This window comes from Puntigrus tetrazona, chromosome 4 (genome assembly GCF_018831695.1).
Source record: "Puntigrus tetrazona isolate hp1 chromosome 4, ASM1883169v1, whole genome shotgun sequence".
Classification (NCBI taxonomy): Eukaryota; Metazoa; Chordata; class Actinopteri; order Cypriniformes; family Cyprinidae; genus Puntigrus; species Puntigrus tetrazona.
The window spans coordinates 8,167,379-8,192,200 of NC_056702.1; the positions used below are offsets into that span (position 1 = coordinate 8,167,379).

At 36.0% G+C, this 24,822-nt stretch overlaps 1 long non-coding RNA gene across 1 annotated transcript; it reads right to left on the reverse strand.

Annotated features, from left to right (window-relative positions):
- Window positions 1-894: 894 nt before the first annotated feature.
- LOC122342218 lies at window positions 895-2,209 on the reverse strand. Its single transcript, XR_006250547.1, has 4 exons — window positions 1,570-2,209; window positions 1,393-1,455; window positions 1,193-1,282; window positions 895-1,084 (listed from the first exon to the last, which is right to left on the reverse strand). It is a non-coding gene; the product is annotated as an uncharacterized LOC122342218 (long non-coding RNA).
- Between the last annotated feature and the right edge of the window lie 22,613 nt (window positions 2,210-24,822).

Consider the following 24,822-nt stretch of genomic DNA (forward strand, 5'->3'; position numbering starts at 1 on the left):
ATAATAAAAATTAGTCATATCGACTGAAATAGCATTTTAACAGTCCATCATATGAAGAAAAATCTTGGAGTGTTTTACTCAAAAAACGTACTTTCTTTGTGACCGACTTGAACATCTTGGATGACATAGGGGTGAGTAAACTGTTCTTTATTTTTAAATCTGCCATCTTTTTCTGAAGAGGTTCGACACAGCATACAAACACCACATGACATGAAATGGCTTACAAAACCAACAGTGAAAGAGCTTGATTTATCCACCCAACTATAGTTCCGCCTCCAGAAGGTAGTAAAAGGAATACGAAAATTTACTCACCCTTGGGCCATCAAAAATGCAGATGTTTCTTCATCAAAACAGGTTTAGAGAAATGTAGCATTACATGGCTTGCTCACCAATGGATCCTCTACAGTTAATGGGTGCCGTCAGAATTGTAGTCCAAACAGCAGATAAAAACATAAAAGAGGACCAGTATCCTCCATCATGCTATGCATGTATTACAGATATACCACAGCCTATTCTATATAATAATTGTTACTGAGATGTTCTACTATGCAATGGCCATTTGTTGCCATGGCTAGTAATCCTCAAACATGTTTTTTGGGTACATTCACACCTTTGCTCTCCCCTGCCCTTGCCTTTATGGCTTGCTCTGAAAATAAACCCACCCCCAAAACAGACAGCTATTGATCAATTGAGTCATTCAAATGGTAAACTTAAACCTTAAAACTTACTCCACACAAAATACTTAAAGTAAAGTGACTCGATTGGTTACATTTAAAATATACCCTCTATATAAAATATAAAATATATATATAGAGTGATTTGATTGGTAGGATAACCACGCCCCCCCACATCCAAAGAAGTTTAACCAATATAAACAAGATAGTTGAAGTTTATTTGGGAAAATAATAAATAGAATCTAAAACAGAAAAACAGAAAACAAGACAAAAGATACAATCGATACTTTATGTTAACGATTTCAAACTAAATTAAGTAAATAACACATGAAATGGTGTGTCTCAGCAGACTCCAGTCCTCTCATCAATGTTCTTGCTGTGTTTATGTCACTTCACCTTACATCCAGCAACTGAAAAATAACATTAATGTAAAAACTTAAAATAGTCACTATACAAAACTAATAACAGCACACCTATTTAAAACATTGCATTGTGTGTTTTATCAATCGTAAACTTACTGATGCATGTCTTTGCCTTTTTGCCCCAACCTTGACTGGTGTTTCAGCTTGGCCTTACCAGAATGGATCTATGAATGCTAAATTATAAATCTTGCAAAATACATAACAGAGATGTGGTTAGTAACAAAAATATTCAATTGGTCTGTAATCATAGATAGATGGTAAAACAACTTAAAATAGTATTAAAAGACTGCAACAACCTTCTGTATGTTATTTATTACACTTTGAAGAAGACGGGTTGACTCAGACTGGTGTAAAGGTCGCTGTGAAAAAGAGAAAGCATTATCTTTAGATTATAGAACATTTGAAATCATATGAAGTTAAACATAGTATTGACATTAAATATAGTATTACACAATTTGGATCATTAGTCTTACCTGGTTAGTGCATCATGTGGAAGTGTTTTCCTCTCTGAACCGTGCAGGCTTTATTCTAGCTGTCGGTGTGTTTGAACTGGCTCCTCAAGAAGTGTGACTGGAGATCATACAAAACACAAACGCCTTTGTACCAAGGGGTGGAGTGTGGGTGTGTTTGTGATGGAGAGCATGGATCATTGTTTAGGAAAAGATACACATGCCAATACTCATAACACATAGCCTTTTTGGTAGCATTATTCTTTATTAGTAGAGATACCAATTTGTGTAATTGGACCTACTTTACTAAACTCTAAACAGAGATATGCAGAGTTAGAGCACATAAAATAGCCCTGTTCTCCATTTTAACTGGGATGGACCAGGTGATCATGGCAATTGACCAAATGTTTTTTGATGTTGTTTTGAATGACCAATATAAATCTAAAGTCTGCAAGGCATCATAACATGTAGGGGAATGACAAGTCGGTGTTCTAAGTAATGTCACACTCAGCCAACATTGTCATGTTCCTGGTACTCAAAATACACTACCAAAAAAACACTATATGCAAAACACAATTTTACTCGAAAATAAGAATGAAACTATACATTTTTATTTTTCACAGGCATCCAGCTATCCTGAAACGACAGGGAAGTTTACCAGATATAGCAGTTGTCCAGTTATTAACAGATTTCACCTGGTTTATTCAGTGAAGTTAAAAACGTCTTGGTGGATTTATTATAAACACTTGAACTTGCTTTACAAGATGTCAATTGATAGAGTGGTGTGGATTACTTAGATTTTTATCAGCTGTTTGGACATTCTGACGGCACCCATCATCGCAGAGGATCAATTGGTGAGCAAGTGATAAAGAACTGTTCAGATGAAGAAACAAACTCATCTCTTGGCTGGCCTGAGGGTGAGCAAATTTCAACTATTCTTTTAAGGTAAACATTATTAGCTAGTTTGCTGCTAGCACCATGTTCGCTGGTTCAACTAAATGAAAGTTCAACTTTAAATTTAAAGGAATAGCTCACTCAAAATTTCATATAAAAGTAAGTGCAGTCCTAAACAGGCCTGAATAGTGACTTTCATTTAATGGGCAAAAAAGTGTGCAGTTATTGAACAGTTAATTGTGCAGCTATTATAATGTGCAAAATTAAAAAAAAAAAGTTTAATAAAGGATAAGCAATTCAGTATAAAGACATTAAACATGCACCCTAAATTACAGAAGTCAACCCACTTGGAAATATCAGTATATTATATTATATTGAGCCGTCACGGTCATCTTCACGTGTGATGAAGAGTCCGGCTGTATGTATCTCTATGTGGGTCATAGATCTGTGGGGCAGGGCTGACGGTGGCTTCAGCAGCCGTGTGCATTGTACCTGGTCATTCATTATAAAACAGTCCACAAATAATGAATGAGAATGGTGAGTAACCTGAGGATGAGGTGGGATAGAAAAACTCCACGACCTCATCTCCTCTCAACTTCAAAAAACTATAAAGACAACACAAAAAAAATGAGCCTGACGTCCAAGAGGCTAAAAACAGGAAATGGAAAAAGCCATAATTTATAAAGTGAAGGAAATGACCACCCTGATTTGGAAAGAAGATATTTGCATCATCTTTCCGGGGGCCTGGCGAGGAGCATTGGAAGAAGAACACTCAAGTTAACAGACTCTTGAATGGCCTTGATGTGTGTGGATGATTTCTCTGCAAACTTACTAGTGCAAGACCACATCTCCATAATTCAAGGACCACTCTTAATTTGCGCCGGTAGCCAGATACTCGGCCCAATGTTGATAACACAGCAAGGAGTGTTGTACATCTGTCTAGAGAGCAGGAGAGGATGTTTACTTTTACGTGGAAAGAAATGAGTGTCCCGGGTGTTCCATTTAAACAATGGAAAAACACTTACTGTAAGTGTTTCTGCTGAATTTTATCTTCAGAGGCACAGGTGTTTTGAATGCCGTGAATCCACACGGCAGGACCCTTGCAGCCCAGCAGGTACGGCTGCCCATCCCCTTCACCGGCTCAATCTAATTAATTAAAACCTTCACACCTCAAAAATCACCCATTGATTTCAGCCAACGAGTCCTGAGAGCAGCTGGGGTGAGGAGGCCTTGGAGTCTTCAAGTCAGTAGTGTAGGGATGAAATAAACGGTACATCATCTGTCTTGTTTTAGGTGATTATATGATATCGGCGTTTGGAATTATGGCTTCTGCAAACGTCCTTTGGATGGATAGAAAAAGACCAGATGGCAGAGACAGGATCAGTGCAGTACAGTGTAAGAAATAATGTGACAAAAAGGTATTTTTTGGAATATATTTATTTTTTTTTTTTACTGGAGCCATACCTTCAAATGTAACACCTTTGTACTATATAATTAAAGCCAGTGTTAGGGAAGCTATGTGGACAGTGTAACTTACTGAGCTACAAGCTAATCTTAAATTGAAGACGTCGTTATATAAACTACATTGAATTTTAAAATATGTAACTAATCGATGTCATAATTTATATCTCAATTGGAGACACAGGACGAGGACAGGTATGTGAATGAGTAATCACAGTTATGAGGACAGTAACAAATGTTTATACTTACAATACAACAAAACGCCATAATTTGCATAACTGAGTTGGAAAACCTAATATATTGTATAAAAACTTTAACTTATGAATCATGTTTGTGAATCTGTTTGTTTAAATGAATGATTAAAACTAGAATGAATCAAAAAAGTTAAATGTTACAAACAGTATGAGAGAGGGCTACTTCCGATGGACTGATTCATCAGAATAAATCAGACTTTCCAAAGCTACATAAAGTAAGAGAGAAAGAACCATTTAGGATGAACCGATTCACTAGAATGAATCAGACTATCCAGCACTTCGTATACTGACTTTCCTCTGCCTTCAGATGAGATGAAGGATTGTTTAAAATAAATCAGTTCACTACAATGATTCAGACCCGCACGAGAACCATTTAATTGATCTGATTCGCTAGAATGAACTAGATTTCCATTGCCACCTATGAAAGAAAATGTTCTAAATAAGCTGATTCACTAAAATGATTCAGACTTTCAAGAACTGCATATGAGAAAAAAAAGCTTTCAGGTCGAAACAATTCACTATAAATAATCAAAATTCAAATATGAAAGAAGAGGTTTAGTATGAACTAATGAATTTGACTTTTCAAAACTGCATATGAGAAGAAAAGCCATTTAGGATGACCTGATTCACTAAAATCAACCAGAATTTCCATCACCACATATAAAAGGAGTGTTCTGAATAAACTGATTCACCAAAAAGTTTCAGACTTTCCAGAACTGCAAATGAGAGTGAGAAAGCTTTTTAAGTTAAACCAATTCACTAGAGTTGAATCTGTATATATTTATTATGAACATATAAATATACACATAGTGTACATTTTGAGAATATGTACATGTACTTACATGTCTATATTTATATTAATGTAATTTATATTATAAACAAATATATTTAATACATAACCCCTATATATTTTTCTGAAATATATACTTGCATGTGTGTGTAATAAATAATATACACAGCACACATACATATGCAAAAATAAACTTTTACTTTGAATGAAATTAATCACGATTAATTTACATTTAATATATTATATTATATATTTAATATATTATGTGCACGCACACAAGCGTTTATTTTCGCGATCAATCGTTTGACGGGCGCTACTCTACGAGCTGGTAAAGTAGCTTGTTACAAAAAAAGTTCAGCGAGTTAGTTGCTCCTCAGTTTTTTCCTGGCCGTGTTCCCTGCATGACCGTGAGCGTATACGCGTTAGCGCAAAGCAGTTTGGACACTTCGGTGACACACGCAGGAGTGAATGCATAATGAAAAACAAAAGAATGAATAAATGAACAATACAGGATGAGAAAAGCTTTCAAGGCTTCTGATGTCCGACTTCAAACACGGCAGCGCAGTGGATCAGCTGGGAGAGGAGAGAGGGGTGGTACGATGGAGAAGAGACGAAGATGGAGGGGGGAGATTAAGAGAAAGGTCAGAGGAGGATGCATCCTGTCTGCTCAACTCAGTGGCATGTCTGCACGGTGGGGCGGCTGTGCTGCATGTGAGCCTTTCCTCTTTATTGTGCCATATATAGATACTGATCCCTCAGTAGAGCGTCATAGGCGCAACATGCTGACTTGTTGCTCTTGAAACTGACAAGTACTGCAATAATGGCCCTTGCTCGGGGTCCCGCAGCGGACGTGTTCCCATCCTGTGCTTCCCCTGTGGCAAATCTCGGTCACGAAACGCAATCAAGACTTGCATACACTGATGAGTTAACTGTGTCACCCTGGGGAAATTGATCCCGGGGATCCATTTAGTGTTAAGAGATTGCCCACCTCTGCCCCATCCATCAAACCTCAACTCGGGGAATAAGGCTCCTTTTTATCTTCCCAAATTGAATTCCAAAACAAAATTTCTCAGCTGTCATGCTAAAATGAGACGGCAGTCATGGGCACCTTGTGCGTCACATGACCCTTACCAGAGGAATAGCTGAGCGACAGGGCTGGATGTTGAGGGACAGTTTGCTAATGAACGACAGGAATGAATCTCTTAATGTTACCCACAATTCCTCTGGCTGGCATGCGCATCCCAAATCAATCTGGATATGACAAGGGCAAGGTCTCAGCGACTGCACATATGACCCATGACAGCGATTGGTGAGAGGCGACAATCTGACAGGACAATGCCCTTGAGCTTAATGGCTTCAAATTAAACTCCAGTTGCGTTCTTAGATACCAGACAAGAGGAAACGGACATGGAGGTGCTAACAGAGTACCACAACTGCTGAAAACTACTAAGAACACTATAGTTCCTGTAAACAAACAGGTTTATACATTTTAGGGTTAATTTGATATATAATATGTTTTTTATTTTTCTGTTTTCTGATTTTTATTTTTGTTTAAGTTTTAGTACTTTTGCTCATTCTTTAACATTTTTTAACGTCTATAGTCGCCATTATTTTTTATTTCAGTTTTAATACGATCAGAATAAACTAAATGAAAAAGAGAAATGTTGCCTTGACTGCTAGCTGAAATGAAATGTTTACTTTTAAAAATTATTTTTATACATTTTTACAAATATTTTAAGATTTTTATTCAGTGTATGAATACATGTAATAGTTGTATGGTTTTAGTTAACTGTAATAACCTTATAATAAAACGTATTATAATTTTGGATATTGTTAGGCGCATGCATTTCAATATTGTCATGAATATTAAAATGCAAAAAAAAAGTATATATCAATTATGGTAGCTAAAATATTTAGAAACCAAACACTCACACTATGTTTACCTATATGTAAACCAATCTGCATATTGTTTGGCATATGTATTTCATGGCACAATATTAAAAAAGATAACAAAACGATCAATCATGGTTGCCAAAACATTAAAAAACGAAAAACAAAAGTATATGTTAATAATTTAGCATATTATTGGGCATAAGCATCTTGTATTTAATGATTTTGAATGTTTGATTTAAAGGATATTTTGTTTACTTTCATATGATGAATAATATTCTATTTGGTCAACAAGATATGCAATGTAAAATGTTTAAGGCAAACCACTGATTTATGACCTTTGACAGAGCTGAATAATCTTTCCCCATATTGGGTGTATCCACATCAATCACACGATTTATCTGTGATTCATATGCAGAGTGTATATATATATATATATATATATATATATATATATATAGAAAGATGCCATTATCAGCAAAATACACCGTGCATCAATCAGACGTGAGCGTTAAATATGAAGCTAAAGGGTCAGACACCATCATTTGAGAATTTGATTCTATTACAGCTCCTCCGCACAGACCTGCAGACAGCTAGAAGGAACCTACTTTAGGAACAGGCATTATTTTAATATCACACATAATTCATCACATCAGTACATGATCAACAGTCGCCAGGAAACGTAAAACAGAGCAGAATGGAATGTTCTCATAGAATCCCAAGGTTTACTGTCCAGTCACTTAACCCTTTAAATGATTGTCACATCTTTGGAATGACCTCCTTTTCTTCTTACCCTTGCTCCCCTGTTATCCCTAGCTTATTCTATTACACAGCTTTTTTACAATCCACTGACACAAATAAATAAATATATAAATATAGCAAGAAAGGAAGAATAATATGCTTGCTGAAAATAAAGGTTTGCCATTGCAAGAATAAATGAAGTTTTTAAAATATGAAATAGAAACTATTTTAATTGTAGGAATATTTCACAATGCGTTTCAGTGTATTTGTGATCAAATAGATGCTGCCTCGGTGATCATAAGAGGCTTCATTCAAAATGATTGTAGTGTGTGCTGTTGATTTTTTAATAAAATCTATCAGGTGAACCTACTAAAATAAATGCAAATAATTCCTTCTGCACAATTGTTTAATGTAAGATTTGTTTTTTTTTTGTTTAAAGCATAAACCTCACTAAATATCATTTGTTTTATTCTTAAAACAAAAGAAAACCACTTAGATTTTACTGAAAGATGTCTTATTAGCATATGCAATTTTACATCAAGTGTATATTTAAAAAAACAAAACATTTAAATAGTGAAACATTAGTTGCTAAGAAAAAGTTTTGGCAAATTGACTTTATAAACACTTGTTTGGCTTTGGTTGTCCATGATTTGCAGGAACGTTAGCTGATATTCAATCATTCATAACCTCATCAACAATGAACAAAAACTACAAGCTAGGATGCTCCATCTCCTGCCTCTTTAAAAGCAGATGAAGGGGGGAGAGAGAGAAAAAAGGAAAAAGCGATATGGGATTCTGTGCTGTTTGAGATGCCCGTGAGCAAAAAACATTTTATAAATAACTAAGAGACACATGCCTGAGGCTCATTAAAATTAAACAAGCCCTCAAACCGAAAACATAAGGCGTCAGAGATATTAATAAAAACCAAACCCCAGGGTGAGAGGAGTCAATGCAGGGCATGAATGGCAACAGTCATCTCAAACCCAGCATGCTAGACAGGCGACATATACCACCTGTGTGCATGTGAGTGTACATGTGTGCACCTGCTGTGAAGAAAGTGAAGAGCTGTGTGTAAGCGTTTGAAATGACAAACGTGATTATTGGTGATATGTAAATGACTGACTGGCAGTCTACGTGAAAATGTGCGTGTGTGTAGACCCTCCCAAAATAGACACATAGACACACACACACAGGGCACACCCATAAAACCAACACACAAATGACAGTTAGTGCTGATTATAACTAACACTAGTGTCCAAAAGACACAGCTGAGTTAATAACTGTCATCTGCATAAAGCAGAACCAGACAAGTTGCCTATACAGCATTTTGTGCTGCATTAAAAGAACAGTTTAAGCCACAAATGAAAATTTGCTGAAAGCATACTCACTTTGAGGCTATACAAGACGTAGATGAGTTTGTCGCTTTATCAGAACATGTGTAGAGAAATTAGAAGCAATGCATTGCTTACTTGCCAATGGATCCACTGCAGTGAATGGGTGCCGTCAGAATGGGAGACCAAACATCTGATAAAAACACCACAATAATACACAAGTAATTCACTCAACTCCAGTCCATCAAGCATTGTGAAGTAAAAAGCTATGAAAAAGCCACTGATGAGAGAAAATCACTGATAGGTTTGTCAGAGCCTTTGTGTTCATGTCAATAAAAGAGTGAAAGAAACCCTTATCTGAGAGAGCCAGTGACACTGTATGGGAATTGTAAACATAGAACTATATAACAGATAAAAAAAACAGTGAATGCAAGTCAGATCCATTGTTTCACATGCTTTTCTTTACTTTGTTTAAACATGAATTCCTTAAAAGCAATCAAGTAGGCAAAGTCTGGACATGTCTTTAATAATATAGGCACACTTGCAAAGAAATACAAAAGCATGGCTTCGAAAATATTATAAAACGCTTGTGGATATAACTAGTTACATAAAGCACCAAATATTGAGGTGGACACAGCAATTCAATAGTTTGGGGTCGGTAGACTTTTTATGTTTTTGGAAGAAGTGTCTTATGCCCATCAAGGCTGCATTTTTTAAATAAAAAAATAGAGTCAAAAATGTATCTTGCTGGGAAATATTAATATCGCAAGTTAAAGTAATTGCTTTCTATTTTAATATGTATTCCGACATCTTTCTGACCCCAAGACAGCAACGCAACTACAGCGTTTAAGACCAAGAAAGGTAAGGACACTGTTTAAATAGTCCATGCAACACCGTTGGTCTTCAACATGCATTCATGAGCTGATGTAAAACAACCATTTCACTTAGTTCATCGTCTGTATATTCTGGTTCAAATAAGGCTGGGCAAAAAAATGGCAAGGCATGCTCTGTCAAAATCTTCAGACATGTTTATGAAGACTGTACAGTGTGCATCTTCGTCTGCTTGCAAACAAGGCAAAGCCTAAACGCATACATCGTGATACTCTCATGAACATGCGTCAACTGACACGGAAGAAGAAAAAAAGTTGAGTGAAGTGGCTACATTTGTTTTCTGTGTACACACAAAAAAAAATTGTAGTTTCATAACGTTACGGTCGAACCACTCACGTCACATGGACTGTTTTTTACAATGTCCTTACTACCTTTCTCGGCCTTTAATGTGTCAGCTGCACTGCAGTCTATGCAGGCTTTCACATTTTTCCAAGACTTCCAAGATTCTGCCATAATATAAGAACAATCATTTGCCAGAACTGACTTTGAGTGAATCTCTAACGCGCACCGTGCTGAACACAGAGAACCAGCTGTACAGGTGAGTGGCATGTCCCTAACTGACCTGGGAACAGTGGATGCCTGATATCATCACGGTGTTCAATTCACAGGACTCCTGCTCAGCCAGCCGTTGCCGTGGCGATGTTGATGTAACATTCCTGTAGAAAAGTGCTGCTGAAAAGAGGAAGGTGTGTGTGCGTGAATGATCCAAAGGGAGGGCTGAAAGGTATTGAATCCTGAGGCAATGAGACAGGCGGACGGAGCACTCAGAGACAAAAAGAAAGATGCGTGTGTGTGTGTGTGTGTGTGTGTGTGCGCGTCTGAAGGAAAAAGAGAATAGGCAGTGTCAGCGCTGGAGGCAGGAAAAGCTACATTTCAGATTCTACCTTAGATTTCCGCTGTGCAACACAATGACATTTCATTAATAAGAAACCACACAGATATGCCAAATCAATGCATGCGTGACACGTTTGGATCAGGGAATGTCATATCATAAAAATCAATAAGTCATGTATTTTTTGCTCAGGAAATCCAGCGCTTAATGCAACAGTATTAAACGGGGAAGTAGCATAATCAGTAAAGCACCTCTAAAAAGACAACGGAGTCATTACTCAGCTCCAGTCAGTTTGTGGCTCCAACCTGAAGCTATTTATCACTACATTGCTGTTGCAGATGAAAGCGTTCATAGACATTTAAAAAGTGTCAATAAAAAGTCAATGTACTGTTTAACGTGTCAAGTAAAATAAAATTGATCATAAGCCTATAACAAGCCAGCCTACGGCCCACAGCAATTCATTTTGCAATTGTGTTTGTCAATATGAAAAAAGGCAAACAAGATCTTGCGTTTTTTCGACATTATTTTTATTCTAAATGTTATTTTATATGCAGCGCATGTGTTTGGTTATTTTGTTGCATCCCTTTGTTTTTCAGTACCAAATAAAGATCTAAAGCAATATAAGAAATAAAGTTTAATTTATTAAATCAATCATTTGTTTCCTTTTTACTAACATAGGGTAGAATCACATGTTCTTAGTTTATTTTATATTCTAAATTAACTCAATTTATATTACATCGACAGCCTTGAAGGAACAGTTTGCTTAAAAATGCACGCTTTGAGCAAGAGGTTTGTTTCTTCTTCAGGACTAATTTAAAGAAATGTAGAATTCCATCACTTTCTCACCAGTTGGCTTTGGTTACACGACTTAGCCCACTGGCAGATTATTTAGCTTGTTCTTTCTCTGAATACAAGACAATATTTTTTTACCTGTCTAGAAAATCCTTCTTGATTTAAGAACTAGATATTTTGGCTAGAAACAAGACAAAAAAAGTCTAGGCTAAAAAAGCCTTTCTTTCTCTCCAGCAGACCGTGAGGCGTATGCTGCTGATACAGTAGTTGGGAGGGTTTTTTTATGAGCGGCTGCATTTACTCCCAATATTTTCCGCTCAAAACATTTCAAACCATGTCTTAAATTAGCAGAAGCCTGGCCCTGTATACTGGGAGCACCACCTAAGGCCTATAATGCAAAACAGTTCCATCTGGTCAAACTAACAAGTCCTGCGCTATTGTGTAATAGCTTATTATACACTTGTTTTGAAAGGTTTATGGTCTATTTAATGAGATTCTGTTAACACATTTTTTTGTATTCTCGGCCAAGGTCTTCTCAACACGCCATCCTAAAACCCATAAAGGCAGTAGAGCTTAATGCCATAACAACTCACGGGAAATAACCCCCATCCCGTCTTTTTTCCGGTACCAATTTACCAAATCAGAACCCTCGCTGAGAAACAAATAAATAAATAAGCAAAAAAAATGAGGTCTGTTTGTGCAGTCAGCGGCTAATAACTAACTCCGTGTCCCTGCACGGCGGGCACTGATAGTACTGTGACTAGCAGACTATTAAATCCCTGTGCTATTGCATCACTTCAAAAGATGAATCCCTGAGGATACATCACTGAGGAGATAAGATAATGCGCCTGTATGCATGCAAGAGGGAGGGAGAGAGAGAGAGAGAGAGAGAGAGAGAGAGAGAGAGACTGAGATGATGTCATAGGTGTGCCTATATTTAGAGGGATTAGAGGTGAGGCATCACTGCTTGACTTTTAGCAAACATCAGCAGCTTTTGCTCAACATGATGACACTCTTTCTCTCTTTCTTTAATTCTTTTACACATTCACAGACATGTAATTGGGTCAGTGACGAGACACTCTTTTTCCTACGAAAAAATAAACTGAAATGCAATTTACTCATGCTGTCACTCGTTTCTAATTTCTGAATGAAAATTTCGATATACTTTGGGGAGAATAAGGTAAATGTGTGTGTGAAATGGCTGAAATTATTATATGATATTATTATAAATTATTATTATTATTATTATTATTATAAGGACACAGAATGCTTTATTTGATGTAAATATGTTTATTTATTATTATTTTTTAGAAAACAAGTTGTCTTAATATTTCATATATGATACGATGCATGATGCCTGCAGACCCCCATTACTTAAAATATCAGACCATTTGACCTTTTCATGATAACGTGGTTAGCTTAGATTGCAAAATGTCAAGTGGTACACCTAAAAATAAACAAATGACTAAATAACTAAATAAAAATAATGACAGTTTAATGAATAATTCATTCAACAAATCTAAAAAAAAAAAAAAAAAATTAGGACGTACATACATATTCAATGTGTAAAAATGTGATTACTGCTTATTTGACAATTACACTGCGTGGCATTTTAAAAATCATTAATTTTAAACTCTTCTAGCTCTTTTGATGGGAGCAAAAAAAAAAATAGGGTAATAACAATGCAATTGAGGTTTGATCGAATTTCTTACTAAACTGCAAATCAGATATCCCAAAAATACACTTTAGTTTTTAAATATGCATATATATATATATATATATATATATATATATATATATATATATATATATATATATATATATATATAATAACTGTTAAATAACTACCAGAGCAACATTCTATACTTTCTCATAGCATTTGCTTCTTGTGTTTTCATTAGAAAATGTATGCATTTTATACATTGGCAGTTCTAGCTTATTCAGGTCCTATCCAGTGTCACCCTATCAGATTCAGTGTCCAATATCTTCAATTTGTAAAGTGTATGGAACATAACGAAACCTGTAAAGCTTCTGATTGGGTGGCACACGCAACATGGTGTGTGCGGATCCTCTTTCACACGTAAGCAAATACGCTGGCATGGCTTACAGTGTCGCTAACATTTCCACGGTGTGTGACCGCGTGTCTCTCCAAACACCATCTGAGGAGGCATCACGTGCGAACACACAGCAAACAACAACCAAAGTGTTCCGATGCAGCGGCTCCCATTTCATCTGACACACTGAGCCATGGAAACATGACGTCAGATCACTGGTGCACAATCAACGGCACGGGCACAAATTTGTGCGCTTGTGAATTGGAAAGGAGGCCATGAGCTTTCAAGCCTTTATGAGTCACTTCTACCTGTAATTTTAAAGCTCTTTGAGGATGTTTGGAGAGAATCTGTGCATGCATGACGGGTTAAATTACTAGTGTTAGCCTTAGTATTTTACAAGAATCGTTGATTCGCTTTGCTAATGCATTTCAATGTTAATTTCTCTTTCATCTGCTTGGAGATAACGGACTTACGCCAACAGCGGAGCACCTGTAAAACCACGCCCTCGAAGTCTTTGCAAAGCATGCTGGGAAAAACATTTTGCAGGTTGGTATTGTCACTTGGGGGTTTGATGTCAGAGCGGCGCACTCGGCCTGTCAATCAGTTCTGCTGCAATAATATATTCTTTATCGCTTTCTCTTGAAATCCATTTTAGCTTTTGTAATGCATAAATGATGTTTCTGTGTATGTATGCATGTTTTGAGGCACAGTTTGCTGTATGTGGGTGTTTCTGCGATGGACTGAACGACAGCAGATTTCACACGTACGCTCATAAACATGAGTACACGCTCGCACTGAATATTTAATCATTATATTGGAATGGCTATTTGAAATGAACTGACTGCCGTTTAATTGGAAATTAATTGTTTTCCAGGTTTCTTTTATTGAAATCAGAGCTGCGTTTGCATTAGAGCAGCACTTCCATACAAAGAAGCATATTAACAAACAATTAAAGTGCTTTCAAATGAATACTAGATGGATGGATTTATTTCTCTTGTCTAATCAAATGTGGTTTCGAAATTATGGTGCTCATATTTTTGCCAAAACATACAAATAAAAAAAAAAAACACTTCACAAAATGTACCACTTGAATAATGTATTAAAATGAATAATTATAATGATAATTTCAAAATAATATGCATTTTTTTCTGCATATATAATTTAAGATATTTGAAAGCATTTTTTTATCAAAAATTTATAGTAATATTGTGTAATATTATTCCAATTTAAACTAATTGTTTTCTATTTGAATATACTGACAATTTTGTCTTATTTGTGTGATGGCGAATTTTCAGCAACCATTACTCCAGATTTCTGTGATCATTCAGAAATCATTACAATATGCTAATATTATATTATATATTTGTACTGCTTAATTAATTATAATAATTACTGATTATTTCCGAACACTGATACCTTTTCATCTTTCTGATGAATAAAAAAGTATAAAAAAGCAAGTATAGATAGATAGATAGATAGATAGATAGATAGATAGATAGATAGATAGATAGATATGCACACATATATGCACACTTTTGATCTATTTAATGAATTCAGATTTTTACACTGGATATCATTCACAAAAATGAACCGAAAATTACCACTTAACAAAACAAAAAACTCTTTAAATGGCTCTATCAAGTAGCACCAAGTTTATTACATAAAAAAGTCATTTTTGGGTTGCGACACACTAAAACACCAGAAAGAGGTGATTCTGGATGCACTTTCCTGTCTTCAAGAAAAAGCCCCTGTAACAGGACTCTCTTCCTGTTGTGTTGCCATGGCATTTTGCAAAAAAGGATGAATTAGAGTGTTCCAAGAGGGCGTAAATAATTGATTGGCAAATGGCTTGATCAGCCCTCAGGCTGTACGGTGTACCCACTGCACGGTATAAATAACTCATCATGCCAATTATGCTATAACACACACACACACACACACACACACTCACTCACACTGCAGCCCAGGTCAGCTACTGTAAATACACCTGAGCTGAAATCATCCAACATAATCCACATGACCGTCCACGTGAACTGTGCCGAAGAGGAATGTTTCAAACAGAATAGCAGCTGGGACTGGACTCATTATTGTTTATGGGGTGAAATGATGCTGTTATTGACCATCGAGCCATTCTTGAGGAAAGTAAGGAGAGACGACTGTCCAGTCAAGTCAGATTATGACGGGACGCATCTGCCTACTCTGCAAAATCGTTATGAGATGTTTGAGAACCAAAACACAGAACTTAGACATCATAGGTGGCACTTGTTCGCTAAAGAGAATAAAACAGAAGCTGATTAGTCTACTTTAGCGAATCAGAGTGCTGTATTCAGGTCAGGTGACAAGCCTACTTTCACTTTGAAATAAACGTGCTAGTTGATGGGAGTTTCGTTAAAAGCTGACTAAAAGTGATCGAGGATGGATCATTTCGAAAAACCTGATGAACCTCTTTTATTCTCCTCGGGGTGTAAAAGGAAAATAAAAGCTAAAAATGTTTTGAATATGTATTGCGTGTAATCATATCCATCTGTTATAACAACAACACTGTTTGTCAGGCATCTACACTGTCATCTGAGGAGATTAGAAAGATCTCAACTCTAAAACAGGAAATGTGGAGTTATCAGCTTTTGCCAAAAAATGACTGTTGGAGTTGGTTTACCTTTAATACGCAAAAATGTTTTACCTGTTACCTGTACTTGTTTAAGTTATTACTACTTAATCAAAAAAACACCAACTGCAGTTTGAATAAAAAAGTGATTTCTGAAAAAAGAAAAAGAGAGAAAAATCTCTTCATATATTCAACATATATTTAACAATTCGTTTTTGTTTCTTATCCTACATTTGATTAAGTGTACACTTCAATTTATGATTAAAATAAATGTAAATATTTGAAAATGTTGTAATTTTTTTTTAAACGGTACATAATCTATCCATATCTATCTATACTAGATGACGTATACGGATGAAGGAAAATTAATCTTAAATACTTAAATCAGAAAACAGATACAGATTTAGCGAGATATTAAGACAGACTAAAACATGGCAAAATACTTATTGAATAATGTTTGCAGTACAAAGCAAACTGATGAATGTGGACGATGTGACAGTGATTGGGAGTGATGTGAGGTGACATGTCGGCTGTCAGAGCCTCTTGACTGACACTTACCAACAGGCGTATCATTCACACCAGTACAGGACACAGCTTGACATACTAGGTTTAAAGGCCAAAGGTGACAAAAAATACTGTGAGCAATGTTCCTTTTCTCTCTCTTTGTCTAGGTGCTAACTGCTTCCTCATTGACCTTAAACAAATGTGACAGCAGATTTGCTTTGGTATGAGAGAAACAAGTCAGAGGGCTGTTTTAGATTTGGAAAACACCTTCAGGTTCATCTTCTTAGGCTATGTTAAAACCACAAGAAACCATTGCATATGGCAGGGTGACTGAATAATTGATATTCACAATATACATGCAATGTTTTTCATGGTTAAAAAAAAAAAACGGATTTAAGGCACATTTACTCCAAAGACAACAACAAAAGATAGCTGTAATGTTTGACTTATCGTTGGAATTCACTGAGAATAGGTAAGTTTACACCACAGCTATAAAAATATCAACACAGAGAATAAACCTCATTGCAACCAGGTTTTTTTTTTCAGCTTTAACATTCACAGCCTATCAGAATCTTGACTAAATGTACATGCAATCTTATAATGATTAGTAGTCATTTTTAATAATTATGTACTATTATAACTATTATAATAACAACGAATAAATACCATTAATTTCATATTTTAATTTATTTTTAAATTTTCAGCCTTGATTTGAACTTATTTCAAGTTTGAATCAATTTGTTCTTTTAGCTTCATTTTTCATTTCTATTTCATTTAATCTATTTTCAATTTTTATTTATTTTTGACTGATTTAGTTTTACTAATCTTAGTACCAAGCCTATTTTATTTCAGTTTATGTTTTTCATTTAATACTCAGATTTTATTTTAGATTCATCTTAATTTAAAAAAAAAAGGTTAACCATGTTAAGTTATGGTTTAGTTAACCATGACACTAGTTCAGCCTCACTTCAGTTCAGCCTCACTAAACTTCACTTCAGATAACAATGGCTATTTGGACAAAATTAGGTGATTTCGCTAATTTCACGACAACATTTCTAAGCAAATCCCTTAATTTCCGAATGCACATGTCGAAAAGCTGGCATTTCCATCCACGCATAACATTCCTAAATTCACGCACATCAAGACACACGCCATGCTTTTCGACTAAACATGCCCAATTGTATTTATAGTCCTTTCTGAATAAATGGCGGGCGCACTGGAGCTTGGCTATAGTTTCCTAGCAGACTTGAGAGACTGTCTGATAGCTTGGCTATACATAGACCACAGCGACTCCCCTCATAATGTTAGATTTGCATTCCACTCCATTTATCAATGTAACACTTAATACTTCAAGCAAGACTTGAAGTGAACCGTGTACTTCATCTCGCCGTATCAGACCAGAACCCTTAGTAAATGTCAGCAAGCGCTCTGCGGGCAGATAAAACCTCCGGTCAGCTTCGGCTTTGTGCACTCCAGTGGCTTTGGCGCTTATGCTAATGTGGGAGGTTGATTTGGAGGCTGTTGAAAACTTGAACTGCGTCCATGTAAATATATGAATAAGTGGCAGTTTGATTGTGTGTGGCGGCAACTGCTTTGGCAGAGACGAGAAAGCCATTACGCAGATTCTCTCTCCTACTGCACAGTGGAAGGGTCAAACAGAGGTCCAGGGACGCACTTATCACTGCCATCTTGATTTGTCATTACAAGTGAGTGTCTGTGCTAAATCATGCCAGCTAAAGTGGCTTACAACTTGACAAGAGCATCTAAAAACGATCAACAGAAATGCAGCCTACAGACGGTTATCCTAATAAAAACAGCTGCACATGAGTACAAATGTTACTCTTTGGACTGCCAGATGTGCAAATGCAAAGCAAATACACATTATTTAATGTTTATAAGTGAAAAAATTTAATGAACCCGATAACCTGCTTGTTTATTATGGTAATGGAACATACGCGCTAATAACACGCATTCACAAAATGCCCTTATTAAATACAAATGCAAAACAACTTATAAATCTAACATAGCATTTCTGCCGCTTTATGAAGTCAAACAACCAAGTCCAAATTGCGCAGCTGTTGTAAATTGCTTTTTCATACGAAGATGATTAATCATCCACTCATAAACAATTATAAATAATTCATAATATTCAAGATAATCTGCAGATGGGAAACGAGAAAGCTCTTTATAAAAGTAAAGGTTTTGTTGTTTTGTGCCCAGTGGTGTGTTGAAAGAAATAAAAAAAAAAAACTCTCCTTATGTAAACAGACATTAATAATAGTCTAACCGGCAAAATGAAATGAGTTTTCTTATGGCAGTTACATTAATATCCCTTTAAACAAGACATCAATCTCGGGGGCTGGTTGTCCAGTCAAATGATATTGGTGTTTTTTTTCCTTTCAGTTTTATAAATGACCCCAGGTGTATTGGGAAGAGATGAATAAATCAGAGAGACAGATTGCCTAGAGAAGAAATATGCCATAAATAGCCATGCAAGTGTAAGAATAATTACGCAACTGCAACTGTGGGTGACCTCATTACAGAGCCTGCAGGGTAAATATGCCACAGCCATCAGCATCTAGTGCATAAAACATTACTATTCAACATGACCACAATCATGAGGTTGGTGACCAAAGTTCCTAATGAGACAGAGTATCGCAAATCAAATTATACATCAAACATGTAGGCATCAAACCTGCACCTGAATGCAAAACTAGCCGGCCTAGCGAAGGATCACAAAAATGTATTTTCTATATGAGCAATAAATGCAATATATATGTATTATTCATTATTAATGTAAATGTAAAAAAATCTCTGATTTCTGAAAAAAGCCTTGAATCTGGAATGTAATGGCCATTTACGGTTATTTACTGTCAATTATACAATCACTTACAAAAACGGTATACTACCATAAAATTACATGTAATGTCCTGTACAGTTTTTCACGGTGTACAGTAGGCCAGCGGTTCTCAATTCCAGTCCCCGCGTCCCACCACTCCGCATATTTGTATATCTCTCTTTGTTAACGCAGATAATCGGCTCGTTAGAAGAGAGATCCCTACTCCCTGAGCAGGGGACATCCGTTGTTGAAGTTGACTTCACTTTGGAACATTCATTCATGGATTTGCGCTGTAAATAAATAAATATGATTTCAATTACGTCTCGCACACTTTAATGCACTTTGAATGGAACGGACAAGTTAGCTTCATACTGGAATCATGGAAGATTACCACTTCGCAGGGTACATACGTTCGAATAGCACAAACGTCTGAAGCGACAAGAGAATTATACAAAATTTGCATGGTGGTATTAATAATACATCATAATTTTATATATATATATATATATATATATATATATATATATATATATATATATATATATATATAGAGTATGTGGTGTCCTATGGTGTGACAGCAAATATTGTAGAAAAAAAACGCAACACACAAATAATGTGAAATTTGTTATTTGTGCGCTACGACTGAAAATCATCAACGCAAGATGTTTTTCTTTTTTTCTGTCACACCATAAGACACATCTATACCAACTACCCACTATGTGTGAGCGTGCGCATGCTTTCTTTTTCTCTCGCTTTACATATTAGTTCCACACGCGAAAGAGAGTATGAATATCAACAAAGAATATCAACACATTAACAGAGAAAGTCAAGAAATGTCAAAATAGCATAGCCAAGTAAATGCTTGTTCATGCATGACTTCCTTCCCCCCCCCCCACTAACGCACACTGTCCTCCGGTGCTGTTCAGTCCAGAGCAGAGCAGTGTGTGCTTGCGGCGTCATCACAGGAGAGCAGAGCCGAGTGGATGACATAACTTAAGCCTGCTTTACTCCGCACCCGGAATCAGCACACAGCTGCAATTCCCTGTATTTCAGATTACGCTACGTCATCATTTTAAACTCCCTCTCTTACACACGCATGCACACATAAGTGCAGACAGACATACGACACACACACACACACACACACACACACACGAGTACTGCGGTGACATCACTGCATTTCTCCCATTCCTTCAAACACATGCGGGCAAACATATAAACAATGACATCATGGTTTTTACCACTGGCCTGGTTTTCACGCAGGGAAAAAAAAATATGCTTACAACCACAAGGAAGTCAGAATGTTCCATCATTACTACACACAGATACCGCAGAGCAGTCGAAAGAAACACAAAGCCAGCAAACCAGGGGAACTGCCAAAGACAGAAACAAACATTGTAAAACAGAAATAGATTATATAGATAGAGAATAGAGGGTCTTAATGGTGCAATAAAAAAAAATATATATTTATATATATTTAAATTTATTTATATTTACTTTTACAGCATAAGCATTGAAACATTACCCAAATAATGTACACAAATAAGATATTAATATTAAGCGTTTAGCAATTTAACATCAACAGTTAACATTTTAAAATAATAATATTAAATAATAATCATAATCATCATAATAACAATTTTATAAAAATTAAATATTAACAATAACAAAGTTTACTTCTGCAACACAAAACACTGTAATAATACCCAAAATAATGAACATACAAAATATTAATAAAATGTATAACATCCACCCTTTTATTATATACAACATTATTTATCATTTTGTATTTAATTTAATAATAATAATAATCATAATAATTTTAGTTGCTTTTATTTTTACTTTTGCAACAATAAAATTACCCAAAATAAGATATTAATAAAAACTTTAAATATCCCCTCTTTCAATAATTTTACATCAACAGTATGTATCATTGTGCATTTATCGATAACCAATAAATATATATATATATATATATATATATATATATATTGCAATTTCCTTTTACAGCCTGGAACACTAACAAAATACTAATTGAAAAAAACATACAGTAAACAAACATGCACTATTCATACCATTGCATACAAAATTATGCTAATAGGGGTCTCACGGCTGTAAATGTATCAATACTGTTTAAAAAAGTGTCTCTGTTCAGTAATATTTTGCATAATGAGGAGCGGCTAATATGTGAACCAGCAGATCTCTTCCTGTTTGAGCTTTGCAAGCAATCGTCCTTTTTACATGACAGATACAACATGTGTGAGCTGTGAGGCTGCGCTGCGCAGCGGCACATGACATCTGACATATGGTGCCACGCATGAGAAAAAATGAGCGGCTGGACAGAAAACGGTATAGGGGTCCTTTAAGACCACGCTACATCACTCACAAGAGCAGCTCATGCTGACGTTGACAAGGACTGATACTGAACTGATTGCAAAACAACGAGGGGGAAAACAGATGCACGCGGCTCCCTCTACATTCAGAGAAATCTCTGACCGTCTGGAGCAATCTTCAAAAGGGTGGGAGCAATTCACAGCAGGATTGTATCAATTTTCCACAGGTGAAAGGGAGAGCTTTTTACTACTCGCAGTGTGACAGCTCACGGACCCCTGGGAAAAGCATTCACACCTGCATGGAGCAAGGAGAAAAAAAAGAGAGAGAGAGAGAGAGAGAGCATAAAATACAGGAACGAGCACCTAAACGAAGCACAGAGGTGGAAAACAAATGGACCGGAGCAGTATAGACACACACAGAGGATTAGAAACACACTCAGACACACTGGGATTACAGAGAAGCACACATGCCTCCAAAAAACACACGTCACAGGATTACGCCAGCACTCTCTGATACATCCATCATGGTTTTCGAGGCAAAGCTGAGGGCATCAGCAACAACAATGACATCATGCCACGGCCTAATGCGATCTTTCCACTTCCGCTGCAGTCTGTGACGCAACTGCATGTGCGATGCGCAAATTATCCGAGAGACTCAGAGACTCAAATTACCTTGCAAATCATCTGCAACACACTATAATACAAAGAGTATGGCCAAAAATGAAGTTAAGTCTTAGCCATCAAAGCTGTTGTATTTTTCATGATCAAATGCAGCATACAAATAATATTTTATGGTGCTTTTCGGCTTTACATGTTTGTATGTATCTTGCACATTATACTCAGACTTAGAGCATACATCATGTCAAGACAATACAACATTTCTAAGATGATAAACATCATACAAAATTTATTAGCAAATTGTAGACATGCATATGCAAATGTAATTAACTGTAATTCAACACAATATTTAATCTTATTACGAACTAGTTTTTATTTTTATATTTACAGTTGCTTTCTTTATAATTTAAATTTGTAATTGTTAGTAATTATATATATATATATTTTTATTATTATTTTTTTTTTCTTATAATTTGTATATAATTTCCTAATATAGTTCTATGATGTCTGTCATTTGTATACATTCATTTTTCTTTAATTTAATATTGTTTTCGTTCATTTCGTCATTTTAGACCTTCAATTTTTTAAATCACTTTTATTTTAAACTTTATTTTTGATTTCACTTTTATCTGAAAAATGTATACATTTATTTTTTATTCTCCAGAAGATGGGCCCTATTTTTTTTAACACATAGCTGAGGATTATTTAGAGACAGTCACAGGCCTTGGTTTATTTAAAGGGGAAATGAACACTTAATGGGGGGTCTGGCCCTACAGCGACACTGTTCATTCCATTTAACTTCACACCAGTAAAGACCTTTTTTTTTGCTGGAATTATGGAAAACTATACAAACCATTTAATCAAATCTGTGGCACACTGGATTAGAATCACACAGTTTTTCAAAGGCTTCAAAAAGCTCCATGTCCCAGATCTGAGTTGGGGGAGAAAAAGTCAGACTGACCCAGCTGACTGAAGTGGAGTTGGAAAAGTAGGTGGGCGCCACAGAGTGCTAGAAGAGCCAATGGCCCAGTCTGACAATTCACTTCAGCAATCAGGTCAAAGACAAACCGAAGCGGACATGCACACACACACACACACACACACACACACACACACACACACACACAGAGACTCGTGCAAACGATCACACAAACTCAATTACACTCTCTCTGTCTTACACATACACAGGGTGCAAATTGCGGGGACTGAGGGAGGGGGTCGGGGTCTTAAAAGTACATATTATTTTGCAACGCTCACAAACCCAAGCTGCATTTCCCTGAAGACGTAACCATAGAAACAGAATGCTGCTCAAACACTTTCGTTGTGATTAGTATCAGGCAGGAAAAGGCAAAACATGACAAGCACTGTCATTACTTACAATCATTCCAATACTTTATTATACATTTTTACAATGAAAAAAAAAAATAGGCAATGTAAATTTACACTAAAGGCATCAATACGGACCTTCACGTGATTAGGTCCTGAAAATTGCCAACAGATTTTCACTTACAATAAGGATAAATATATAAAAGTTGCATGCATTAGGTTTCATAAAGCAACAGTTTTAATAATTCATTCATATATACATACAAAGAGAAACAGTATGTTAATTCTAATTTATATTTATTCTATTTCTGCAGTACCATAAATAGGTTTTGTAGGTATTAAGGAAAAAATAACTAACAGTAAACAATAAAATAAATGAATAAATGGTAATAAATAAACAAACACTGAATGAATGAATGAATGAATGAATGAGTGAATAAATGGTTGCATAGTATAGTATAGTATATTTAAAATTAATAATAATCTAGATGAATAAATATTTATTATTTATTTTTACGGATTCATTTATTTTTAAAAGTATTATTTTTTTATATACTCCTAGTATACATATTATAAACGATCCTTTGCCGAAAAGCTGTTCTGTAGTTACAAAAATCTGGGTACAAATCTGCCCTAAAGTACACACACACAGACCCCCGATCACATCCGTGAAGCTACGGCTCTTTCCTTTGATTGGCAGGCAGCCTCTAAATAAGGAGGCTTTGCACGATGGAGAGATTGTGGTGTCATTTCTTCCAGAGAGAGTGAAGAAATTTACCCATCATGCTGCACACCGTTCCGTATAGGAACACAACACATACAATTCACCCTCTCTAAAAATAGCTGGAAACTTCAGGCAAGTGGCAAGCGCGGCGCACAATCTCCTCTCCTCACAGCGGGACTAAAATCAGCTCAGTGGACGAATTCAATCACGGCTCTAATAATATGCATGGAAATGCGGGGGTGCGTTTCAGTCCGTGAACCCGACTTTGAATAATCTCCTCAAACGGAACAAAACCGCTCCCGACCTAAGTGTCTGCCATTAGCGATTTCTCCCCACTGCAGAGAAAAGTGGGAAATCCGTCCAAACTGAGAGATCGAGGGCAATGACATCATCACCAG